The 25,536-nt window shown below is 32.0% G+C and overlaps 1 pseudogene; it reads right to left on the bottom strand.

Annotated features, from left to right (window-relative positions):
• The window catches only part of LOC149538919 (uncharacterized), a 107,434-nt pseudogene that overhangs the window by 12,322 nt on the left and 69,576 nt on the right, over window positions 1–25,536 (bottom strand).

Below are 25,536 nucleotides of genomic sequence, written 5' to 3'. Positions count from 1 at the left end.
CTGAATGTTATGATGAAGTTGTGTAGGTGGATACAAATATTAAGTGGCAGTTTGTAATGAAAGAAGAAATGGATTGTTTGATGAAAAATAAGACATGGAATTTATGCAAGCTATCTATAGGTAAAAAGGTTTTACAGAATAAATGGGTTTATAGATTGAAAGAAGAGGATGGACGTAAGAAATTATTTAAAGCCAGGTTAGTTGTAAAAGGATTTTCATAGAAAAGGGCATTGAATTTAATGACATATTTTCTCCTATTGTTAAAATGACTTCTATTCACACTATTTTAAGTATTGTGGCTACTGAAAATTTACATTTGGAGCAGCTTGATGTTAAAAAAACCTTCCTTCATGGTGATTTGGATGAAGAGATATATATGGCATAGCCATAAGGATTTGAGGTCAAAGGTAAGGAGAATTGAGTGTGTAGCTTGAAGCAAGCACCTCAGCAATGGTATCTAAAATTTGATAGGTTTATGCATGAGAATGGATATAGTAGGTGTAATTTAGATCATTGTGTTTATTTTAAGAGGTTTGATAATGACAACTACATTATTTTTATGTTTATATGTTAATGATATGCTTGTAGCTAGGTCTAACATGGATCATATTAAGGGGCCGAAGTGCTAGTTAGCACAGGCATTTGCTATGAAGGATTTGGGGGCAACAAATAGGAAGAATAGGAAATTGACATTATCTCAAGCTAATTATATTGAGAAGGTGCTGCAACATTTCTCTATGGAGAATGCTAAAGTTGTCAACACATCTTTACCTGGTCATTTGAAGTTGACTAAGGAGATGTGTCCAAAGACATAAGAAGAGGATGATAAGATGTCCAAGGTACCTTCTGCTTCCATTGTAGGAAGCTTTATGTATGCTATGGTATGTACAAGGCCAAATATTGCACATGCAGTGGGAATTGTTAGCAGGTATATGAGTCATCCTAGAATTAAGCATTAGAATGCAATAAAATGAGTTCTCAAATATATGAGAGGAACATCTATTAAGTGTTTACACTTTGGGTTCTCTACTACTAATTTATAGGGCTATGTTGACTTAGATTTGGCAAGGGATATTGATAGTAGGTGGAGTACTATAATTTATGTATTTACTATTAGTGGGGCAACTGCGAGATGGGTTTCTAGGTTACAAAAGGTTAATAATTTATTCACTACAGAGGTAGAGTATGCTACTACTATAGAGACATCCAAGGAGATGATATGGCTTTAGTTCTTCTTGGAAGAATTTGAACACCCTTAGAAAGATAATTTTTTTTTATAGATAGTCAGAGTTCCATTCATCTTGCAAGGAATTCAACTCTACATTTAAAGGAAAAACACATATAGTTGTGGTACCATTTCATTTGATTAATTTTGGATGATGGACAATTAAAGTTGGAGAAGATACATACAAATGACAATCTAGCAAATATGTTTACAAAGGTAGTGACAAGGGAGAAAATGAACTCCTCTTTAGCTTTGGTTAGTCTTCTTGACTAAACAAACGTAAAAGAATAGTAGAGTTTAGGGTGGTTTGATATTCTAGTGGGAGCTACAGGTTTAGTAGTGCTATGATTAGTCTCCAAGTGGGAGGCTATTGTTGTGGAGCCTGATTAGTTTCCAAGTGGGATATTGGTGTGATGTGGAGCCTAATCAGACTTAGAGGTTTATTTGGTAAAGTTTCCCTCCAAATTATTTCTATGGGGCTTTGGGGGTAGTGTCCCCAAGATGGGGTCAAGGGGTAGTGCCCCAAGTGCACTCCCTATTGCAGTATAGGGTGTCTTTGAGGGGCAATGCCCCCACAGGGTTTTTTGGGGGAAGTACCTTTGAAGCCAAAAATGCTCTTATATTGTAAAAGTTGTTGGCTACTATTTTTCTATTATTCTAGCTCTAATTTTGTAAGCGGAAAAATGCTTATATAAAAAGGGCTTAGGGTTAGGGATTTTCACAATGTGTGATGTGAAGAATGGTTTTGGCAATGGTATTGAGCTATAAGAGATTATGGATTGTACTCAATTTTTAATCACTAGATAATAATAATATTGGACTTGTTGTTGGTGGATGTAGCCCAGGGATTGGGTGAATAGCATTCAATCTTGGTGTCTTGTTTTCTCTTATGTGCGATCTATTATTTTTTGATATTACCTATATATAATTAATAAAAAAGAGTTCATTATTTTAGAAGATTCATTGAAAAGATTCTAAATTAGATTTTTTAAACTAATTTTATCCATCAAAATTTTATATTATACTCCATAAACTCTTGTCAAAAAAAGTGTCAAAAAGAAATCTATCTATCATATATCAAATTAAGAGAGAACTCATTTACTTATCATTGATCAAAAGTTCATCTTTATGAAGTTGGCCTAAACTATTGAAAATAAAATGGATTCATGAGAACTACATTCAAAATATATATATAAGAAGAAACTAAGTAGAAGTTTCCCATCAAGAGGAGTCCAAATTGAAAAAAGACTACAAACCTTTTGCAAATGAGAAACCCAACTCATTGCTATCCCACCAATAGTAAATATATAACCTATAATACTCCTCCTGGTATTAATATCTCCTACCAAATTTGTGTCAACATATCCCTGTAAATAAGTAGTAGAGTCCCAAAAGTGTAAAAACTTACTAGATGTTCCTTTTAAATATCTAAGAATTTATTTAATTGCATTCCAATGCTCAATTCTTGGATGACTCATGTACCTACTAACAACTCCCACTGCAAGTGCAATATTTGGCCTTGTACATATCATAGCATACATCAAGCTTCATACAACTAAAGTATAAGGTACCTTGGACATCTTGTCCTCCTCTTCTTGTGTCTTGGGATACATCTCCTTAGTCACCTTCAAATGACTAGGTACAGGTGTGCTAACAACTTTAGCATTCTCCATAGAGAAATGTTGTAACACCTTCTGAATATAATCAAATTGAGATAAAGTCAATTTCCTATTTTTCCTATCTCTACAAATATTCATACCAAGGATTTGTTTTGTAACTCCCAAATCCTTCATAGAAAATGCATGTGCTAACTAGCATTTCAGCCCCTTAATGTGATTCATTTTAGACCCAGCTACAAGCATATCATCAACATATAAACATAAAATAATGTAGCTATCATCATCCAACCTCTTAAAGTAAACGCAATAATCTAAATGATACCAACTATATCAATGCTCATGCATAAACTATCAAATTTTAGATACCATTTTCGACATGCTTGCTTCAAGCCATATAAACTTTTCTTCAATCTGCCCAAGCCTGATTAGGCTCCACATCACAATAAAACCAATTATGTAAATTTTACCTAGGAATGGTACAACCATTTTGCTGCCATCTCCATTTCTCATAATCTAAATTTGGTGTCCCATTTGGTTTGAAATTTATTTGGGTACTAATGTATGGATAATCTATAGCATTATAAAGTTGATATGAAGCATCATGAATCCACTTGTCTTAAAACAAATTGCATTTAATTTCTATGAGACTTGTTACAACAAAATTTTCTCTATAAATACTATCATTTTTACCTAGATACAATTCAAAGTGTTCATCACTCCTTTCTACAACACTGTCTTGAATTCTAGCATCTCTAGTTATGCAAAGAACTATTAAGATATATAACAATAAAGAACATCCCCATTAAAAAAATTGGACAATAATCTTTTACACTTATCTAGAAGAAATAGCATATCATATTCATTGATCAGAGCATCATAGTCATAGCTTGTAGTAATAAAGGGGCCTCTTGCTATACAACCAAAGTTGGTTCCTCCATGATACTATAAATTGTGCAACTCAAGCATTAATTCTACATATGATGTTGATGAAAGAGTTCTATATTGTTAATGTTGTATGCTCCAATAGGTATCTCACATCATTCACATAATACAATAGAGATAATACCTGCTATATGTTAAAAAAGTTTTCTACCTAATCTATTTTAAAGATGTAATATACCTATATGTGGAGCATAAATGGAAATGAATAACTTATACACTAATTATCTAAATGATTATCTAAAGGATTGAAGATGGCCAAATTCTTTTGGAATGCTCACTAAATTGAGGCCTTGTATGATTACTATCTTTTTCAACACATTAAGACATCTTATTGAATTGGAAATCTCTAGAATTTTCCGCACCTTGAAATGATTAACTCTCTCAGGTGCACAAAAGCCTATTTAACATAAAACATTTAGAAATTAGTAAAACATTTAATTTATAGATTTAAGAAAGTTGAAAAGGAAGATACTTACATTGATGTCACCTTTCTAAAATTCTTTTAATTGATGTTTGCAAGATAACCAATATTCATAGATATTTTAACCTCATAATTGCATAGCACTTGAAATTAAAATCAAGAGATTTTTCCTTTGAAACTCATTTATAAAGATTTTCAAGTTAAATAGGAGAACTAACCAAACTAAAAGAACCACAAGTACTCAACAACTCTACAAATACTTGCATGGTCTTCTATCTATGCTCTATGGAATCTAAAGGATCAAGCTTTGATTTGACATTTAATGTGAATGTGACATTCAATGAAAGGTGTTTGTAAAACAACATTTGAAAGGTCAAAAGAAACATCAAAGTTATGCTTCACATAATAGAGTACATCAAATTGCTTTTGCATGTAAATTTAATTAGAAAGAATATTTTAGGCAAATCCATAGTTTCTAATTGATGATGACTTCGTATGCAACATTGGGAATTTCATTTTGGCTTAAAGACTACCTTCTAAAGGAGTGATATATTGGAATAAGATATCTTTATGAAAATCAAAGATCTTTTAGGTGTTGCATACCTACCCTACTGTCTACCTTGACCTAGAGTAGTGATACTTGAGCTAGATTTTCATTACATCAATTTGTGAGTAGCAGCTACATGAAAAAATCCAGTCTCTAAACATATGTCTCTCAACAATCTTCAAACTCACATATACCTTTTGTGTTATGAAATCTGAAACTATTATATAGGAATGGCTCTTAGAAAGCTATATTAAAATTTTGAAATCGGTAAAATTTCCAAAATGCATATAAATTTTTGCAGATTGACCTTTTTCGCAAAATTTGGAAAATATGAAAATCACACACTCCACACATAAACAACGCTTCTACACAAAAGTTAAGTGCCACAAGAATTTATAGTGTCAGGATACATAGGGTATGTGCTAAGAATTTGTGATAAACAATCCCTAGCTTGGGTATGTATACTTGTGGGTAATGCAGTACATAATGTAATTATAAAAATGGTACATTTCAACCCTAGTGTGCAGTAGTCACATATTGCCCTAGTGAGAGAAAGGTTGCTAGTATGAATGCTATAGGGGCCCACTCATCTCTAGGTCGAGAGAAAAATATAAGGAATACACAAAATAAATTATTGAGAAAATGAACAATGAAAATATTAGGACAATATCACTTAAACTGTAAATACAATATTATACTAACAATAACACAAACCAAACCACCACCTTGGTGCTTCAAGTGGTTTTGATACTAAGGTAACTTGTATCTCGCAAAGGTTTATGATAAATTGGTATGCTATTGCAAAGTTCTAACCTATGAAAGATAAAAAAATATAAATATGAGATAAGAAGAATATTGTGCAAACCTTTTGTTCCACAATTAAAGAGGCTAGAAATTCCAATAATGTTATGCTTGACTACAACTTCAATGCAAAGATTGGGGTGTTTGGTTTAGCCTAGATATTGGAACACAATAATTTGTATTAGATTAAAATTACAGCTAGAACCCTCGGTTACCTGACTCTTGAGTGTGTGATGACAGGAATAACAAGCCCTAAATCAAATGTTTATAGTTTTGGGGTTGTGGCCTTGGAAATTGCTACAGGAAAGAGAGCATTAGATGTGAGCTTTCAATAGCATCATATGAGGCTTGTGGAGTGGGTATGGGATCTCTATGGTTTAGGCAAAATTTTGGATGCTATAGATATAAAGTTAAATGGGGAGTTTGAGAAGGCTGAAATGGAACAATTGGTAGGGATAGGGTTGTGGTGCTCCCATCTAGATCTAGTTGCAAGACCCAAAATGAGGCAAGTGGTAAAGTTGTTGATGCTTTAAGATTGAGTACCTAATCTTCCTCTAGAGACTTATACCTATAGCATAGAGTATTGTCCCATCATTCTAGACCTACAATGAATGAAATCTATTAATTAATGAAGGTATGTTAGTTTGAGCTTCACGTGGTTTTGAGAATACTTTAATATTCTCTTCTTAACAAGGCCAACCATGTGAAGATGGAAGCTCATTTGGCCTCATCCCTCCTCCCCCTAACATCAATCTAAATTTTCCATTAACATCTGATTACATACTTTGTTCATTCATTTATCCATTTATGAACTATAACATTCAATCAATACAATCACATAACATTCAATCAATACAATCACATAAAATTCATTAATATGCAATACTAATCAAGACTTCATTAACACATAACAATATTCCTTAACATGACATAAAAATAAAATATTAATATACAACATTCATAGATAATTACTTAAAACAACATTCTTTCATTATCCAACAAAGTTTATCAAAGAGCATTTTTTAAAAATAATTTCTTATTTTTGTTTTTCTTAGCTTTCTTAAGGAAAAGATTGATAGGAGCATCAATATCTTCCTCATTCTCCTCCTCTTAGGGCATACATAATGTCAAATTATGATGTCTCCTTGTATTTTGAGGAGCACGAGGCTATTGCACTAAAGGAAGCTCTGTTGCAATAACAAGTAAATGGGTTAAATTGGCATTACTCTTTTTCTTTTTCTTTTTTACTATTACAAGTATTTCATTAACTAGTAGAGCATAACATGCATTTTTTTTACCTGATAATGCCACATCATGTACAATAACATTTTGATCCACCACCACCTCAACATGTTGAACACTTCAAACATGCTCCACTCATTCACCATGATGTTCAACATGCTCTAAAATATTCAAAAAAAGGTTTCATGTCAAATTGCAATTGAAAAAGATAATTCTATTCATAATTGCATAATTAATTTCCAATATCAAATTAATAACTCCAACACTATGATGCATATCATGGCCTTCATCACACACAGGTTCTGTGATAGGATTTGAAGGTTGCAATGAAATGTTATGCACATTGTTATCATTTTTTGATATATAAAATAGGAATAGTCAATTTATTTTGGAAACTAACACCAGAAATGAAAATTTTCAACTATTAAATTTGATTTACTTTTCATTTGACCAATTTACCTATGTCTCATTTGGTGCACCAAATTCTTGGCTTTGGATTTCATATTCTTGGGGTAGGCATGCAGCCAGGACTTTATAACCTTCCTTCAAGGAATTTTTTTTCTCTTCATCCGTGGGCTCTACATTGAGTTTTGTGCCCAGTGTTTTTTTCTTATTATCATCAGTTTTGAATGTATGATTTGATTAAACAATTTTTTTTTAACATTATATAAATAAAATTTATATGAAATTCCATTGTTGCTACTTACAAGTTGAGAGTGAAGATTCATATAGCCACCAGAGCCAAGTTTGTGTTGGCCAACCTTTTGAAGTCTCACTTCTATAGATTTTGATGTGTCCTAAAATCTATGAAAAATTTGAAACATGTTAGATTATATAAATAAAATGATCACTAAGTAGTGAATGATTACATTCTACTTAATACTATCATGACGTACCTTCATTTTTCATTTGCTGGTTGAATTCCTCTACCATGTAGCCTTTTCTCTTTTGCATCTTCCATTATTTCATTCCACTCCATTGGTGGAACCATATGAAGATGCTCATGCTTTTGGTTAACCTTTAGAGCCCTTCTATATTGGTCCCTCATAGTCTTTATATGTTTGGATGCTCTTTTAAAAAGTAGGGCACTGTCAAAACTATTTTTCCAAAGAGGTCCTCAAAAAATATAATAAGCTAATTTGTTTAATTCAAGACCATGTTCATTCCATATTTTTTGAAAAAATGAAATTGTTAGATCAATAACTTTAATATAGTATGATAAATGGAAGAAAAGAAAAATATTATAATTATGATACGAAACTACATATCTTTTATGAATGGTGGGTCCAAATAGCTTCAATATCATTTCAAAAAGACTATCATAGAAATTATCATTTCTACAAAAAGAGTGGCATTAAATCATTATGGAAAGAAATAGTGAAGTTTTTAGAAGGTATGATAGAAAATTCTAGAACAGAAGCTACCCTAGAATAAAAATTAGCTGAAGGTAATTATAATAAGAAAAACTAGATTATAGATTGAATTTCTAGTGCAAATTATATAATATTAGTGCTATCCTTTAATTAAATTAAAATTTGTGTTGTGGGTAATTATGTGATGTGTTGATTCAAGTGACCAGTGTTTGGATGATATAATTCATTTGAGGTTGTTGTTCATGACATACAACCAAGGGGAACAAAATGTATTTGAGTTTTTTTTATAGGAAATAACAACATATATCATAAAATTGCCGTGAGAGTGGAAGTGCCTCTTGAACTATCATATATTGGTGTGGACTATCATTTTCATTAAACAATAAAGTGAATCATTTGAATGAGTGGTAGGTTTAGTTGATCACATGGATATTTATATGGTGGGAATGGGAGGAAAATATGAATATAATCATAGAAGTGTTGATGTCTCTTCCTTATCCTATACAAACTTTTCATATTTTGTTTCGCATAGTGTGTATATGGAGGTAAATATCTTAAAAGAGAAATCTTTTTCATCTCTATTTTTGTGCAGAACCAGGATAGACTTCGTCCTCTTCAATAAATGGAACCTTCACTATGAGTGAATGTGGATCATTTTATAAAAGTCAAAGATTTGATTGCTGGAGATGATAAGAGTGAAAAGAAAAGAGATACAAATGAAGCTCTAGAGAATTTTGTAAACAACCATACAACAACACAAGAAATGGAAGGAAATAAGAAAGAAAATGAATATTTTATGCTCTTCATTGATGAGGTGAATTCTAAACCCATGATGAAATTGTGCATCACATTATAAAGTTAAGATAATTCATTATCAAATTTTATTCATGATATGTTGACAAATAAAAACACAATAGAATTAGTTAATTTTGCATTTATGAAAGAGCATTGTCAAGTCATGCCATGGGATGAGTAATGTGTAGAGGCATCTTATCATTTTTTTTAAAAGACCAAGCAATTGATCTTTGTAAGGAAGTTGTGTATTGCTTATTTTGCAGCTACAACCAAGATCCATGACACCTAGTGCAATTCTGTCAGCAACCTACATGTCCATTTGTAAATTTTGTAAGAATACAATGCATTGGATAGTAATGATAGGGATGAGAAATCAGAGATATTTCCAAATTCCAAATATCAAATAGAGTGGGAAGTATTGCATATTTTTTGGCATGTATGGAGAACTCAGTCAGGGAGGAATCATCAATGAATATTATTTTCAATATTGAAGTTGAGAATGATAGGCACACAGTAATGGTGACGAGAGGAAAAATGAAATCAATAAAAAAGATTTTAATTGTTGAGATGCATGTCTCATTCATCAACACACCATTTTTTTCAATGTTTGAGTTGAGAATTATAGGCACATGGTGATGGTGACAAGAGAGGCAAAATGAAATCATTAACAAGGACTTAGACTTGACCTCATCAACGAAGCTCCAAATAAAAGAAGAGGAGAGGAAAATATAGATTTCTTAAGAAGTATTGAGCTTCACCTACTTTCTTACACAAAGCAAGTAGATCATTTAATTGGGAAATCAAATAAAGTGGGTTATGTAGATTCATCTGATGAAGTACATATAGTGATTGCAAATCTCTTCTAAACTTTATGATTTTAGAGTTTCTCAATTGAAAATATTACATCACATAAATAAGAATTAAGGTTTACTGAATACCAACATTTTTGTCAAAAGAGGAGATATTCAGGCTTTATCTACAAGCATGTAACACCAAAATTATAATTGATCTATGGACAAAATATTTTAAAGTCTAGATGTTTGATGCAAAACTTGAGATAATTATTAAATTAAATAAGAGTTTTAAGAATCAATTTCACATATTTACTAGCATTTAAAAAGATCTACCCTTCATAACTATTTCAGTTCATCATGTTAATGATGTGGGTAAATGTCCAATATGCACTGATGATTTTGTATTAGGAGAGGAGGCAATTGAGATGCCTTTTCATCCAAGCCATATATTCCATTCTAACTATATTCAACCATGGTTGCTACAACAATCCACTTGTCTAACCTGCAGGATGTAAATTTGGTCAAAACTATTAGTAATTCTATTCATTGTATGGTTTTATGCTAAGACCTCTATATAGTGAGGCAATTGTACTTCATTTATACTTAGCTAGTTTGATTCTCTTAATTACTTGATCAAGAAACTTATATTTTCCATATAAATTTATAAGGTATTATCTTATCTGTAAGAAAAAAATTGTATAGCCATACATGGGCTAATGTATTTTACAAATCAATTCAAAAGGGAGTTGGCATTAATGGAAGGTTTTTATCAAAATACTTAGATATCACATTTTAAGATTGGATTTCTAGATTAGAAGTATTAAATAGTCAAAGTTGACTTATTTTTTAAGCTTCATTTTTTCCTAGTATATAATATTTAAGACTAACCATTTTATGAATCAGTCATTTCCTACTGTCTCACCTAGTGTTCGATAAGATCCCTTTGTCTTATTAATTTCCTTTCCCCTATTATGTACTACTCCAAACAACATCTCTCAAGCTACTAGTGTACTCTTGTATAGCTTTTTGAAGATGTATACTTGCATACTTATATATTGCCTTCATCGCACTTAAATAAAATGGGAGGATTTCTAGGAAAGAATAAATTCAAGCTTCAGTTCTTTGTGGCAACTAGATTCAAAGCATCTTACCCAATTTTTTATAGATTTTCATTTGGGTTAAGGGATTGGATTATAATTGGTTAAAGTATTGAGTATTCACCATGAAAATCTAAGGTCAAATTTCACATGTAAATATATTGTATGAAATCCTAAATTGACTCTAATTGGTTTATAGTATAAAAATGGTTGATTGTTATTAATTTCATATAACTTATTAATAGGATATTTATAAACTATTATTAATATATATAGATAGCTATTGAGGTATTAATTGGGGTCCTATGCTTATATCTTAATTTCATTGTGATTTATGCTCTTGAAATAGAATTCCAAGCATGATAGTAGTGGTTGAGACAATGTTTTCATTGAGGTCTCTTTAACTATTTCATTTGGATCCTTTATTTTTAGTACTAAACCTTTTGTGCTTCTTTTTTTGCCTTTTCCTTTATCTTTTTTTGTTTTGTTTTGTGTTCTTTTGTATGTGGTTTTATATGTTAATATCCTTAATTTTAAGTGTTTCACCTCTCTCTTTGTCTCTCTTTCTCTCTCTAGCATGAGATTATATATAGGATCATACTCTTACTAAAGTGAAGGCTAAATGAAATATTGTAAATTGTATCCCCATATAATTTCTTTCTTATCTAGGTCCCACTAAAACTATGTGACCTACCACATCCATTTTTTCTTATCCTATCTTGATTCTACACATATTCATAATATCATCTTTCCAAGTAGGATCTTTGTACCAAATTTAGATCCATCTTGGGAAGAGAAGGATGATTGGAGAGGACAAGGGTAACTTAGGGTTTCTCTTTCCCTAAAATTTTCCCCTATCCCCAATGGTTGGTATCAAATATAAATTGGGCAATATTTATTTGGTTTTAGTAGGGATTATACGCCTATTTCAGTCTCATTTGAGATTTGTATCCCAAATGGCTAGGAGAGGTATATAAACAAGGGTGCCTCCATCATTTACTAGATGCTTATGATTATCCCACTAGATGAACATTAATTTCAAAACCAATTCACAGTCAAACTAAAACATTTAAAATGTCTATGTCCTCCATCTAGACTTCTCTCCTATCTACCTCCATTGACTTTCTGGATGTGTTGGTTGTTTGTATTGTATTCCAAAATGCTCATATTAATCTCATATATTATGACTATTGTATCATCGTGCTACATTCTAGGCCTTTCTTCTAAGATTTTTGTAGAGGCATTTTGGTACCAAAATAGTTTTAGAAAAATAATACATTTACAATACATGTATGTTTTCTATTTAATTATTTGTGGTAAGTTTAATGAAATTCTATTTTTATTTACATTTTTTTGTAACAAACTATCCAATCATACACTGCATTATTTTAGGGTCATTTCCTTGTCATTTACCTAATTTATAAGGACTCTATTTGTCATTAATAGTATGTACATTTCATTTAGGCACTATATATTTAGAAAATATTGTCATTTTCAATTATATAAAAACAAAATATAACAATACTAATTAGTATTGTGAAGATAATTTGGTGGTACACAAATAGTTGAACTAAAGAGATCAATTAGAAGATATATCTACTATTATTTGAACCTAAAATTTAATTCAATTAAAAACTAGTTTAGACATACGCATGCATATATTTTAAATGCAAACCTTTATGTATCTACATTAGTAAAGATGCTAAATGATTGATAGTTCAAATATCAATGCTAGACTAAAAGTCATTCATTATATGGAAAAGGCATTAACTTATGTATATTTTCTTGTCTTCAAAAAAGGTTTTTGTTTTAGATATCCTTTTAATCCTCATCTTTGTAAGTTTCCAATTCACTTCAAGGTAATGAATTTTAATCTAAGATCTCTCAACTATATTTTTACATCAATACTTGTGATCAAATGAAAAGAGCATCACATCATCAAGGTATAAGACATTATTTCTCAAATACAACCTCTATTACATATCAACATAACCTTTTACCCATTTTTCTATACACAAGAATAGGCAGTAGATGTAAAGAATAGATGAATTCAAGGCATTTGATTCTATGTGTGGTCTACAATGAAATCAAACCACTACTGCAAGGAAATTTACTCAGAGATATTCCTCACTTCTTCAAAATTATTATTATATCTTAACAATACCTAAAACAAAATCCATGCATAACTTGACCTTCTCTTCTAACGCACTAGCTTCAACAATTCGTTAGCTAGATTTACCTTTTTAGAAATATTTAGTGTAGAAATAGGACTCAGGGAAATATGTGCTAAGTAAGATACCCTCCATAATGTATTAGTTAGATTAAATTTGTAGAGGCATGCAATATCAATGTAAAATAGAACCCAAGGCAATATATACTAAAGCAAATTAGAAGCCCTACTGAATTCAAACTTCTTTTTTAAGACTACCTTCAGACTCACCTTTGTAGAGGTATATAATATGATATGGTAGAATAAGACCCAAGATATTATATGCAAAGAAAATATATGTAACTTTAATTAGAGCCATATTGTGTGGGAATTCTCAATAGATTTGGAATGCTCACCTACTTTTAGATACTCAACAAGATCAATGCCACTTGAGCTACAAGCATTCCAAAGCCAAATCTCAAGTTGTGGCTTTGTGTGGGTAGCAAGCAAATAAATTAGCCATCCAATAACTTTGAAATAGCACTAACTCCAAAATGGCTCCTATGTGCATGTAGACTACCACCAAAAAAACTACATGAAATAAGAAATTATGAACCTAATTTTCTTTTGTTTTATTATGAACCTAATTTGGTTGAAATTTTGACCAAATTGGGAAACCCTAATTTGGTCAAAATTTTGACCAACTCAGGCATAAAGCCAAAAAAAAATGTATTCAACAAGCCCATTAAGGGCCTGGTCAAAATAAAAGTAAAAATTGACCTATAATGTACTAGTGTAGGTTTTACCTTTTAAGGTTTTGATCTCCTTTATAAGAATTGATCTCTTTGTAATAATTCATTCACTTTCAATTTCTCTTTTTTCTTATCAATAATGTCTCATCTATAGATCTAGGAATTCTAGCCTCTAGAGCTTTTTCTTCTCTCTTTCTATGATATGTGTTTGCATGTAGGTGATTCTTGGGAACTATGGGGTTGATCTTTCATCAACTTCAATAGAGATAGTTTTGATATGAAAAGATATATAATGAGAATTCTATGGTATGATTATGTTATGTGAAGTTTTTTATGATGGTATGTGTATGATTCAATGGTCAGATTACACAAGAGGTTATATGGGCATAATTAGATGAGAAAATAGTTCAAGGACTAATTAGACATTGAAGATATCAGTGTAATCAGTTTTGGTACAATATCTATATTACTTGTATTGGTTGTATAGATTATATATTATTGTATAAGAAGTAATATCCTCTCTTAATAAAACTCCTAATAGGGTTGAGGGCTCTAAAAAGGTGAAGTCCTCTAACAAGAACAAATATACTAAATGTATGCAATAAACTCCTAATAAAGTTGAAACTCTTAACATGGTATTTTTTATTAGTGCATCATTTTATGGGTAGCATCCCCACTAGGTTTTTCCCTTGGTCATGGTTTCCATAGTTAAAAAAATATGATAATATTCAAGTTTCTTTACGGCACACTCTTTTTTTTTATTCAATTTATTTTCTTATGCATGTTTATGGTTACTCTTTGAAATCCAAAGTTGGGTTAAATTTGTAGGCTCTGACTACAGTGAAAGGACATATTATATAGATGTGACACCTACTATATACATGAAAATCCTTCTTTTTTGGGAGCATACATAAATAATAAAAAATTAGTTGTACATATATATTATGATTCAAATAAACCAAAATATAACTAATCTACTTGAGTTTAAAAAAACAATGCAACCAATGAAAGGATTGCACACAACATTAGAGAAACTCAACAAGGGAAACTAAATAAGACTTGTTGGTGTGCTCAAGATTGAGGGACATGGATGTTCTCTCCTCAAACATAACTCTTGAATCCCAAGATGATAAATGATAAATAGAACTAAGCTAAGATGAACGAAGAACACTTTCAAGCAATGGCTATAGAAGAAACCATGCTTGAGAGAATTCAAGGATATAGAGGTGGATGCAAATAATCAAATTAACAATGCAAATCTAAAATGAGAAATCAATAGCTAAGATGTAAATGCAAACAACTACCAAAGGTAAGCTCTAAGCATGAAAATCTCTAAAAAGCTCTAGCACTATATTAGCAGGATAATAATGCAATGAAGAAGATGAGAAAATGCTTGTGACAAGGGCTCTATTTATAGGCTTGAGGAAGACTTGAGGAGGTGATATCTATGTGTCATCCACATAGGTGCCACAAGAGAGAAACATGGGCTAAAGGAAAAGTGATGCAAAATTCAAAAGGAGCCTTTATGATTTAAGTGGCTCAAGATTTCCTCACACATGTGTGAGCAACCTTGGGGAAAGGAGTGGGGGACAAGGATGTAAGAGTCCTTTTTGGAGAATTTAGTGAAAGGAGGGCTCCTAGGAATTGAGTTGCTCACACATGTAGGCAACCATTTATGGGCTAAAAAGGCATTTAAGAGGGAGCTTAGGATTAATAAAGTGGGTTTAGCTAGTGGGTAGGCTTAGAAGGATGAGAGTGATGGGTGGTAGGCTAGGTTTTAGGTGGGATTAGAATTAAATTAGATGAAATTTAATATAATCATAGGATTAGAGAATTTAATAAAGTGGAGGTATTTAAATAGATTGAAATTTTTTTAAAAGGGATTTATGGAGCACTATGCATTAAATAAATTTAACACATTAGAGGGGATGCTTTTAAATTAAATTTAAATACTTTAGGAAAGTGAACCTATTTAATTAAATAAGTATAAGAGTATGCCAAATATAATTAATTAATAAATAATCAATTACAGTATCAAGGGAAATATTAAATTAATTAATATAGTGCTTGGGATAATTTTAAACATCTACACCAACTACTACTAGGATGACATATTTGGTGGATGTGTCACCTACTAGTTTTCATGTGACTTTTAAATAAAGTTTTAAATGTGCGTACATGCACAAGTGTGTTTAAATTTGTATATTTTAAACAGTCCACATGCACATGCGTGTGTGTACAACATATAGTAGTATTGGATTTGCAAGGGTCAATCGATATTTCACAACCATATGATGCTCACGAGACTCAGTTCAAGGGTTACTCTATTCATATGTGCTTAGATGACTCCCTAGTTTAGGATATGGTATTTTTAGTTTATCATTGGTCTTCTCGAGATTTTTTTTTATGATTTGACATTTATGTTTCTAGGAGATTATATATTCATATACCACATTTATATGTATTCATTACATTTATAATTTATAATTAGATATTAATGCCTAGTTTAGGACATGTGTATGTATTATATTTATGATTTAATGTTCTATATATATATATATATATGTGTGTGTGTGTGTGTGTGTGTGTGTGTGTGTGTATACACATATATGTATATATATGTATATATATATGTTTATGATTGAAATCTAGATATATATATATATATACATATACATATATATATATATACATATACATATACATATATATATATACATATACATATATATATATATACATATACATATACATATATATATATACATATATATATATATATATATACATACATATATGTATATATACATATATGTATGTATATATATATACATATATGTATATATATATACATATATGTATGTATATACATACATATGTATATGTATATGTATATATATGTATACATATATATATTCATATACATATACATATGTATGTATATACATACATATATATATGTATATATATATATACATATATATATGTGTATGTATATACATACATATGTATATGTATATGTATATGTATATATATACCTATATATGTATGTATATATATACATATATATGTATGTATATATATGTATATATATGTATATATATATGTATGTATATATATATATATGTATGTATATATATATATATATGTATCTATATATATATATATATATGTATCTATATATATATATATGTATATATATATATATATATATATATATATATATATATATATATATATATATATGTTTATGATTGAAATCTAGACAACTTTCTTAGATGATATCATTATAGATTAGATGATTGAACATTAGGTATGATTTGATTTGATGAATTTATTAGGTTACTCAATACTATACATCATTAATGATTAGGTTTATTAGATAATTAAATTGGATGATTGGACATTATAGATGATTTGATCAGATAATTTTATTGTAGATGATCAAATTATATATGATAAATGATTAGATTGATAGATGATTAAATGATTTGATTTTATACAATATTTTATTTTATTTAAGGATTTGATTATCTATGATTTGATCAGAACCTTAACATATATAAGCAATGTCATATATTAAAGTAGATCAATTTAGATAAGTCCTAAAACATGAAATATATCCACACATCATACATTAAAGTAGATAAATGTATAGATAGGTCCTAAAATTTTAGATAAATACATGTGTCATATATTAAAAATGAGATGAATGTAGACAATTAATAAAACTTTAAATAAATCCACATGCCATATATTAAAGTAGAACAATGTATACAAATAAGTCCTAAATCATGAAATCTATCCACACATCATCTGTTAAAGTGGATGAATTTAGATAAGTCTTAAGACATGAAATATATCCATACATCATATATTATAGTAGATCAATGTACATATAGGTCCTAAAACATTAAATACATGCACATGCCAAATATTGAAACTTAGACCAATGTAGATGATTCCTAAAACATGACATATATCCATATTTCATAAATTAAAGTAGATCAATGTATAAACAAGTCCTAAAACATGAAATGTATCCACATGTCATATATTAAGGTAGATCAAAGTAGATAAGTCCTAGACATGAAATATATCTAGGTCATATGGTAAAGTAGATTAATGTATATAGATAAGTCCTAAAACATGAAACACACATAAGTAATATTATTTATGGATAATATCAAGTGGTTCAAAATTCTCATGGATAACATTTAACATTCTGTCAAGGTCCTCACTATCTAATCTCCACTTGTGACATCCACATTGAGATTTAGCTAGATGGAGAGAAAGGGAGGTAGCACCTACTACTAGGTGACTATATTGAAACACCTTATTGGCAAGTTGATAATCAACAAGGTGAATTCCATGTTGCACTATATTGATTTATTTGAGATATGTTCCCTCTAAAATAACCAAACCTACACACCACATTTATGTTAACAATATATCATTAAAATAATTTTATTTATTTATTGAATATATCAAATTTGAAACATAAACTTGTAGGAAATGACATTCCATAACTTTTTTCAAGTTCAATTAGCACCATCTTCTCTATGGTGCAATGCAATAAATAGTAATTAACTCTTGTATTTCTAGGCTCATCAAACACTGTAAAGACATCTCTTGTGAAGAAAACATGTACATGATGAGATACATTACTTCAAAATAAATATATATCACTAATTTAAATTAAATTCTTACCAATTTTGACTAGTCATTAGATAATTGTGAATTGTTTTTAAAACCATCAAAAAATCTTAATTTATATCAAACACATAAAAAATTAAAAGATTGACTAGGTAATTCAAGCAAATCCCAATGGCCAAAAATCAGCCAAAGAAAAACTTGTTAGCTTTTTCCCTAGGGGGCTCTCTCAAAACCCACTTCGAGCAATAGGGTGAATGTTAACCCTATGGCAAGACATATTTTCAATTAGTTAAAAAACACTTAATTCATTCAAGAAGGTTGATTAATACTACAACTAAGCTTTCCTTTAGTTAGCATGCTTCAATGTATCCCAAGTAGATTGAGAACATCTAGTGTTAATCGAGCACTACCATATGGAACAAGTTTGCAATATAAACTAAGTCAATAGTGTGAAATGAGTCATCTTTATTCGCCAAGTGTTTTGTATGAATTGAGCATCCAACACAAGGAAGGGAGCACAATGTTAGCCAAGTGCCAGAGTATTACCCGAGTTCATTATTTCATCCGAGTATCAACATAACACCTAAATACATAGTTTGATCTGAGTATCAATATTCAGTCAACCTAAAGATGTAATTTGATTGTTGAAAATACACTTTTTCTTTTTCTTTTGTAGATAAATTAGAATGAAAATATTCTTTGATGGTTATATAAGAAAGGTGAATTGTTTTGTCTAAGATGTGAGAAATAAAATATAAGTTGATGCAGGAGCATCCTTGGTTGGCTGGAAATCTTAAATGTTGGGGTATTTTGGCTTTGGAGTTGGAGGACTTGGTGAGTGAAGAGGTGTACTTGGTTGATACTAAGTTATTCATGATTTTTGTGTTAACCAAGTGATTCAATTAATGAAGGCATTCAACGATGCTTGTGGCACTTGACAGATATGGTAAGCTCAGTTTACACTAGGTGATTGACATTAGTGTTGTCTGAGTTACTCGGTTAGTGAAGGGACTTGGTCCATGAAGGAGGAACTTGATGTATATTGTGGCTTGGCTTACATTGGGACTTGGTAGAAGTGTTGCCTAAGTTAGCTCAATCAATGAGGGAGCTTGGTTATTCTTGGTGGAATATTGATGCTTGGCGGTGGTTTCTGACACTCAATTTGGTCTTGGTCTTTATGGTGTCTGAGTTGTCTATGAGACAACTTCTAGCTTTTATTTGGGTTGTAGGTAGTTAAAGAATGTTGCAGTCAACTTCTAGATTATGCAAATATTTAACGTAAGGGTTCATTTTAATTGGTAATGGGCTAGGCTGAATTGTGGCTTAGTTGGATATAAGTAGGGGGATTTGTGGATTTTTAAGTGATAATCATCAAGCTTAGAGAAGAAGATGAAGTGTAGGAGTGAATTTTGAGAAGGGCTAGTTGAGGCTTAGAAAACCAAGAGATTGCTTGGTGGGCTTGTGAGCACAAGTTGAGATTTCCTTAGGGTTTTCTACCAGAGTGTGGATCTAGACTAGCTAGTGTTGGGATTAGATCTTGAGGGATCTTGAAGAACTATTTTGTAATTTCTATTGTATTTGGCCCTAACTTGGAAGGCCTTACAATCAAACATATTGCATGTAAATAATTATTTTATGAATAAATTCTTGATAATTGGTATCAAATCTTGCATTATTGTTGTGTTTCTATTGTGTGGTAATTTGCAAGTATTTGGATTACCATTAGTAGGTGTACCCTTGGAGTCTCACTGCATCAAGTGGTATTGGAGCTCAATTGTTCTTGAGTGTGTAGGTCAAGCACCAAAGTTGAGGCAATTTGCTTTAGGGCTTGGGTGAAGGCTAGAAGAGAAGGTTGATCTTGTGAAGTTGATTAATCTTTTGGATTTGTGGATTTATTCCTTTCGATTTGCAAAGGGTCTTGGAAGATGCCTCCAAGAAGATTAGACCCTAGGGTGATTAATGATCTTTGTGATACTATGGAAGCAAGGTTCTTAGAGAAGATGTTGTTGATGAAGAGTGACATGATTGCTAAAATTGTGAGTGCTATAGGTGGTGTACCTCAACATGTTAGTACTAAAGATGGTTATGAGGAAGTTGCTAAAAGCTTCGAAGTTCTAGATTGAGTGGTGAGGACAGAACTAATAGTATGAAGAGACCTATGGGAAATAAAGCTGGTCAATTTGCTAGGCTTGGATCTCAGTTGAAGTTGAAGCATAAGATGGAGGTTTCTAATTTCTTAGGTAATTTGAATCCTAAAGACTTTTTTGATTAGATTGGTGAATTGGAAGACTACTTTGATCTTGAGGATATTGAGGATGTTGGAAATTTGTTTAGTGCTCCCCTCATAATTTGTGACAAGGGCTTAACTTCCTCTTGTGTACTATAAGTTGAGTGGTTTTATCAATAATTGACATAGTGATCTTTTGGTGTAATGAAAAACCCACTCTAATTAGTGGTATTAGAGCTTGGTCACAAGATTGAATCCTCAAACCCTTAGATAATGTTGAGGGGGAGATTGTTAAAAAAAAATTCAGTGCTCCCCTCAGGATTCATGACAAGGGCTTAACTATCTTTTGTGTACTCTAAGTTGAGTGGTTGTATCAAGCATTGATATATTGGTATTTTGGTGCAAAAATAACCCCACACTAATAGAGGATCCACTCAGAGTAAGGTTGGGAAAAACTAAGTTGAAAGGACATGCATCTCTTTGGTGGAAGGAACTACAAAGAGACAAAGAGGAGGAAGGTGAAATGAAAATCACTAGATGGAGGTTGATGGTAACTATGTTGAAGGATAAGTTCATTCCTACTGATGATGAACTTGAATTTTTCAAGAGGTTGCATAATTTGAAGTAGAAAGATATGTCTATGAATGATTATACCAAGGAGTTCTACAAGTTGACTATTTGATCTATACATAGAGAATTGTCAAAAGAGAAGGAAACTCGGTACATTAATGGTCTAAGATTCAATATCCAAGATGAGGTTGGTATGTTGAAGATTGATTTAGTTGAGGATTCTTATCAATATTCCCTGAAGGTAGAAGATAAGTTGAAGAGGAAAATTCAAGGTAATTCTAGAGGGAAGGAGAAGCAGGATAGCTTGATAAAAGCTAAATTGAGTGCTAAAGATAAACCAAATCCTATTAATTAGAAGAGAAGGATAGGTAGAGGTAAGTTTAAGGGTACTTGCTACATATGTGGTGAAGTAGAATACATATTTTATGAATTTCCTAAGGTTGGTAACATAAGAGCTATTATTTTTTATGAGGTTGAAGACCATGGTAGTCAACCTAAGAAAGGATAGAGTTTACTAGCTTAGTGAGTATTGATTGGTCAAAAGATAATGGAATCTTATTAAAGGACTAGTTGTAGGTTTGATGGTAAAGTCTGTAAGGTAATTATGGATGGTGTTGGTACTAATAACATTGTTGCTGAGGAGATGGTTCATAAACTAGGTTTGAAAAGAATGAGACATCCTTGTCCTTATAGGATTGGCTGGTTGCAAGGTGAGCATGCTTTGGAAGTAAGGGAGCAATGCCTTGTTGATTTAGATTAGGTAGTATAAGGATCAAGTGTTGTGTGATATTGTGGACATGAATAGTTGTCATTTATTTCTTGGTAGATCTTGGTAGTATGATTACAAGGTTGTGCATGATTGTGCCAAGAATGTGTTTCCAATTGTGAAAGATGGTCATTCCCTATTTCCTTTGCAAAATAAAGAGCTTAGTAGGAGGAACCTGAGTATTGGCAATTGAGTTGAGTTGAAGGATTCTAAGAGGGTGAGAGATTAATGTGGAAGGTAGACCTATGGAACATCAATGATGGATGTGAAGAAGCTGAAGAAGATCAAGGGAAAGAATGTACAATTTGAGGACTTGGAGGATATGTATGTGAAGTACCAATTTATGATTTATGTGTTGAATCCTAGAAGATGTTCTTCCAACTTTTAAGAATTTTTTTGAACCTAGGGTGTTTGATGTAGGAGCATCCTTGGTTGGCTAGCAATCATACATGTTGGGGTATTCTGGCTTTGGAGTTAAAGGACTTGGTTAGCAATGAGGTGTTACCCAGTTGATACTGAGTTGTTCATGGTTGTCGTGTCAACCAGTTGACTTAATTAATGAAGGTATTTGGTGATGCTTAGGACACTCAAAAAATACTATAAGATCAGTCTACACTAGGATCTTGATAATAGTGTTGCCTGAGTTGCTTGGTCAATGAAGGGACTCATTTTGTGAAGGATGAACTCATTGTATACCATGGCTTGGTTTGCACTAGGAATCGATAGTATTATTTCCTAAGTTGGCTAGGTCAATGAGGGAGCTCAATTATGCTTAGTGGAATGTTGATGCTTAGTGGTGGTTTCTGGCACTCAATTTGGTCTTGGTCTCTATGGTGCTTGAGTTGTCTGTGAGCCAACTTTTGGCATTTAATTTGGGTTGTAGGTGGTTAATGAGTGTTGTAGCTGACTTGTGGCTTATGCACATATTTAATGTAAGGTTTTATTTTAATTATTAATGGGCTAGGATTACTTGTGCCTTAGTTGGATATAAGTACCGGTATTTGTGGATTTTTAAGTCATAATCATCCAACTTGGAGAAGAAGATGAAGTGTAGGAGAAAATTGTGAGAAGGGCTAGTAGCTGAGACTTGCCAAACCAAGAGATTGCTAGTGGGCTTGCAAGCACAAGTTGAGATTTCCTTGGGGTTTTCTACTAGAGTGTGGATCTAGACTATCTAGTATTGGGATTAGATCTTGAGGGATCCTGCATAATTATTTTGTAATTGCTATTATATTTGGCCCTAACCTAAAAGGCCTTACAACCAGGCATATTTGATACAAGAGAATCCTAGGTTTTCTTAGGGACCACTTTGGAGTTCATGAGAGGAGGCTTAGTAGTTGCTTTGGAGGGTTCTTGGATTAGTACTTGGTCAAAGAAGGCTAGGTTCTTGGCATGCTCTAGGAGCTTGGCATGGTCTTAGGGTTTGGCATGTTGTAGGAGCTCGGCATGGTCTATGGAGCTTGACATGGTCTGAGAGCTTAGCATGGTCTTAGAGCTTGGTATGGTCTATTGTGCTCAACATGTATTAGGAGTTTGGTGATGCTTGGGAGTTTTCTATCACTTGGCAGTGTGTTGGTACTAGCTAGAGTTCTTCGTGCATTTAATGCATGTAGCTATGTGATCATGTCATGGATTGATCTAGTAGTGTGTGGACCTATGTGTGGTCTTGGTTATCTCTCCTATGTGCATTTTATCTTGGTTGCAAACTTGAGGGTTGTCCTAAGTATTTTTGTGTAGTTATCACATGTTAACTATGGGTTAATGTGAGGGTTAACATTCTTGTATTTAATGTTTGTTGTGAGCCAACTTCTAGCTTAAATATGCATTAATGCAAGGGGTTTATTTAAATTTTAATTGCTAGGATAACTTGTAGCTTAGTTGGGTATAAGTAGGGGGTTTTGTGGAGTCTTTTAGTCATTCATTCATGGAGTGATACATTCATTTTAGAAGAGTGAATTTGGAGAGTAGCTTAAGGGCAATTTTTCTTAAGTTTGTGGATAGAGCGTCGAATGGGAGGTAGTTTACTACAGGATTGTGGTGGAGTTTCAAGTTTGTGAGAAGAGCTAGTAGATGTGGTTTATAAATAAGGAGGTTTCTTGGTGGCTTGCACACACAAGTTGAGATCTTGGAGGTTTCTACCAGATTATTATTATGTTATAAATCTAGACTAACTAGGATAGGATTGAGTTGGATGTTGAGGGATCTTGCAAAACTAAATTTGTATTTTTTGTTGTAGTTGGCCCTAACCCAAAAGGCCTTACAACCAAGCATATTTCATGTAAATAGTTATTTTATAAAAAGAGTTGTGATTTTGTATCAGATCTTGTATTACTGCTATCTTGTGTTGGGTTTCTATTGTGTGGTTATTGTTGGGGCTAGGAAATCTCCTTTAGGGATTCTCCTACATTGCACTACATCAGGTGGTATCAGAGCAAAGGTTTTTCTTGAGTGTGTAGATAGATCACCAAAGTTGCGATTGTTTGCACCAGGACTTGGGTTGGAGAAGTAGATTTGAGAGGATCTTGATTTGGTGGTGGATTTTGTTTCTAGAGTCCTATATCTTTTGGTTGCAAGGTGGCAGATCATGGTTCTAACTTGTGAATTATAGAGGGCTTGTAGATAGATTGATGGATGTGAATATGAAAGGTTGATCTTGTTGAGGCATAATCATAGAGAGTTTATGGATTGTAGATCTATAATCTTGGACTTGTGATTTGGTTTCTAATTATTCATGTAAGGTGGAAGATTGTGATCTAACTTGCAAACAATTTGGGTTTATCACAAGGAGTGTGGGAAGGATTTGTTACAGAGGGCTTGGGAAGATATTGGAAGATGGATATGAGAGGATTAGACCTTGGTATGATTGTAAATCTTTGTGATGTGGTGGAGATGAGGTTTTCTGAGATGACTACTCAATTTGAAGCTAGCTTGGCTAATTGAGTTAAGGATGGGGTGAGGAAGGAATTTTGTAGATGTTTATGGAGTTGGAGTCTATCGATCTAGAAGAGAGTTCTTTGGCTAGTTAGAATACTTGTTTGAGAGAGAAGATGGAATAACAAGGTCAAGGTGGAAGAGTTTTGTTTTGTTGATCAATTTGTGGAGTCTAATATAGAACCTGTAGAGAACCTTGAGGTTGTTGATGAGGCTATTCCTAACCTTATTGATGCTAGAATGGAGGTTGGTTTTCATGATTAGTTGGTTGAGTCTAACATGGAGATTATAGAGCACCTTGTCATAGATGATCTAGTTATTTTTTGTGATGATTTGCATGTTGTAGAGAATCTTGTTGTGAGCAATGAGGTTGTTGGTGTTGTGAGTTTGGCATGTGTTGATGGAGATCTACATATTGTTGCTAATGTGGAGTTTGTTGTTACTAGTTTGGATGCACTAATTACTACTATGGTGAGGATTTAATGATGAAGCATTATGTTCAATTTGTTCCTAGGAGTGAGCATGTTGATTGGATGGTTGAGATTCTAGTGTTTGACAGAATTATGTAGATGTGGATGATGTGCATATTGGTTTTCTTGTCTCTATTGGAGTAGAGGACTTTGGTGAAG

Source organism: Cupressus sempervirens, chromosome 9 (genome assembly GCF_028749045.1).
Source record: "Cupressus sempervirens isolate cs-2001-9-10 chromosome 9, ASM2874904v1, whole genome shotgun sequence".
NCBI classification, from domain to species: Eukaryota; Viridiplantae; Streptophyta; class Pinopsida; order Cupressales; family Cupressaceae; genus Cupressus; species Cupressus sempervirens.
Note: the sequence above shows the minus strand (reverse complement) of the source record. Positions and strands in the feature narration are given on the sequence as shown.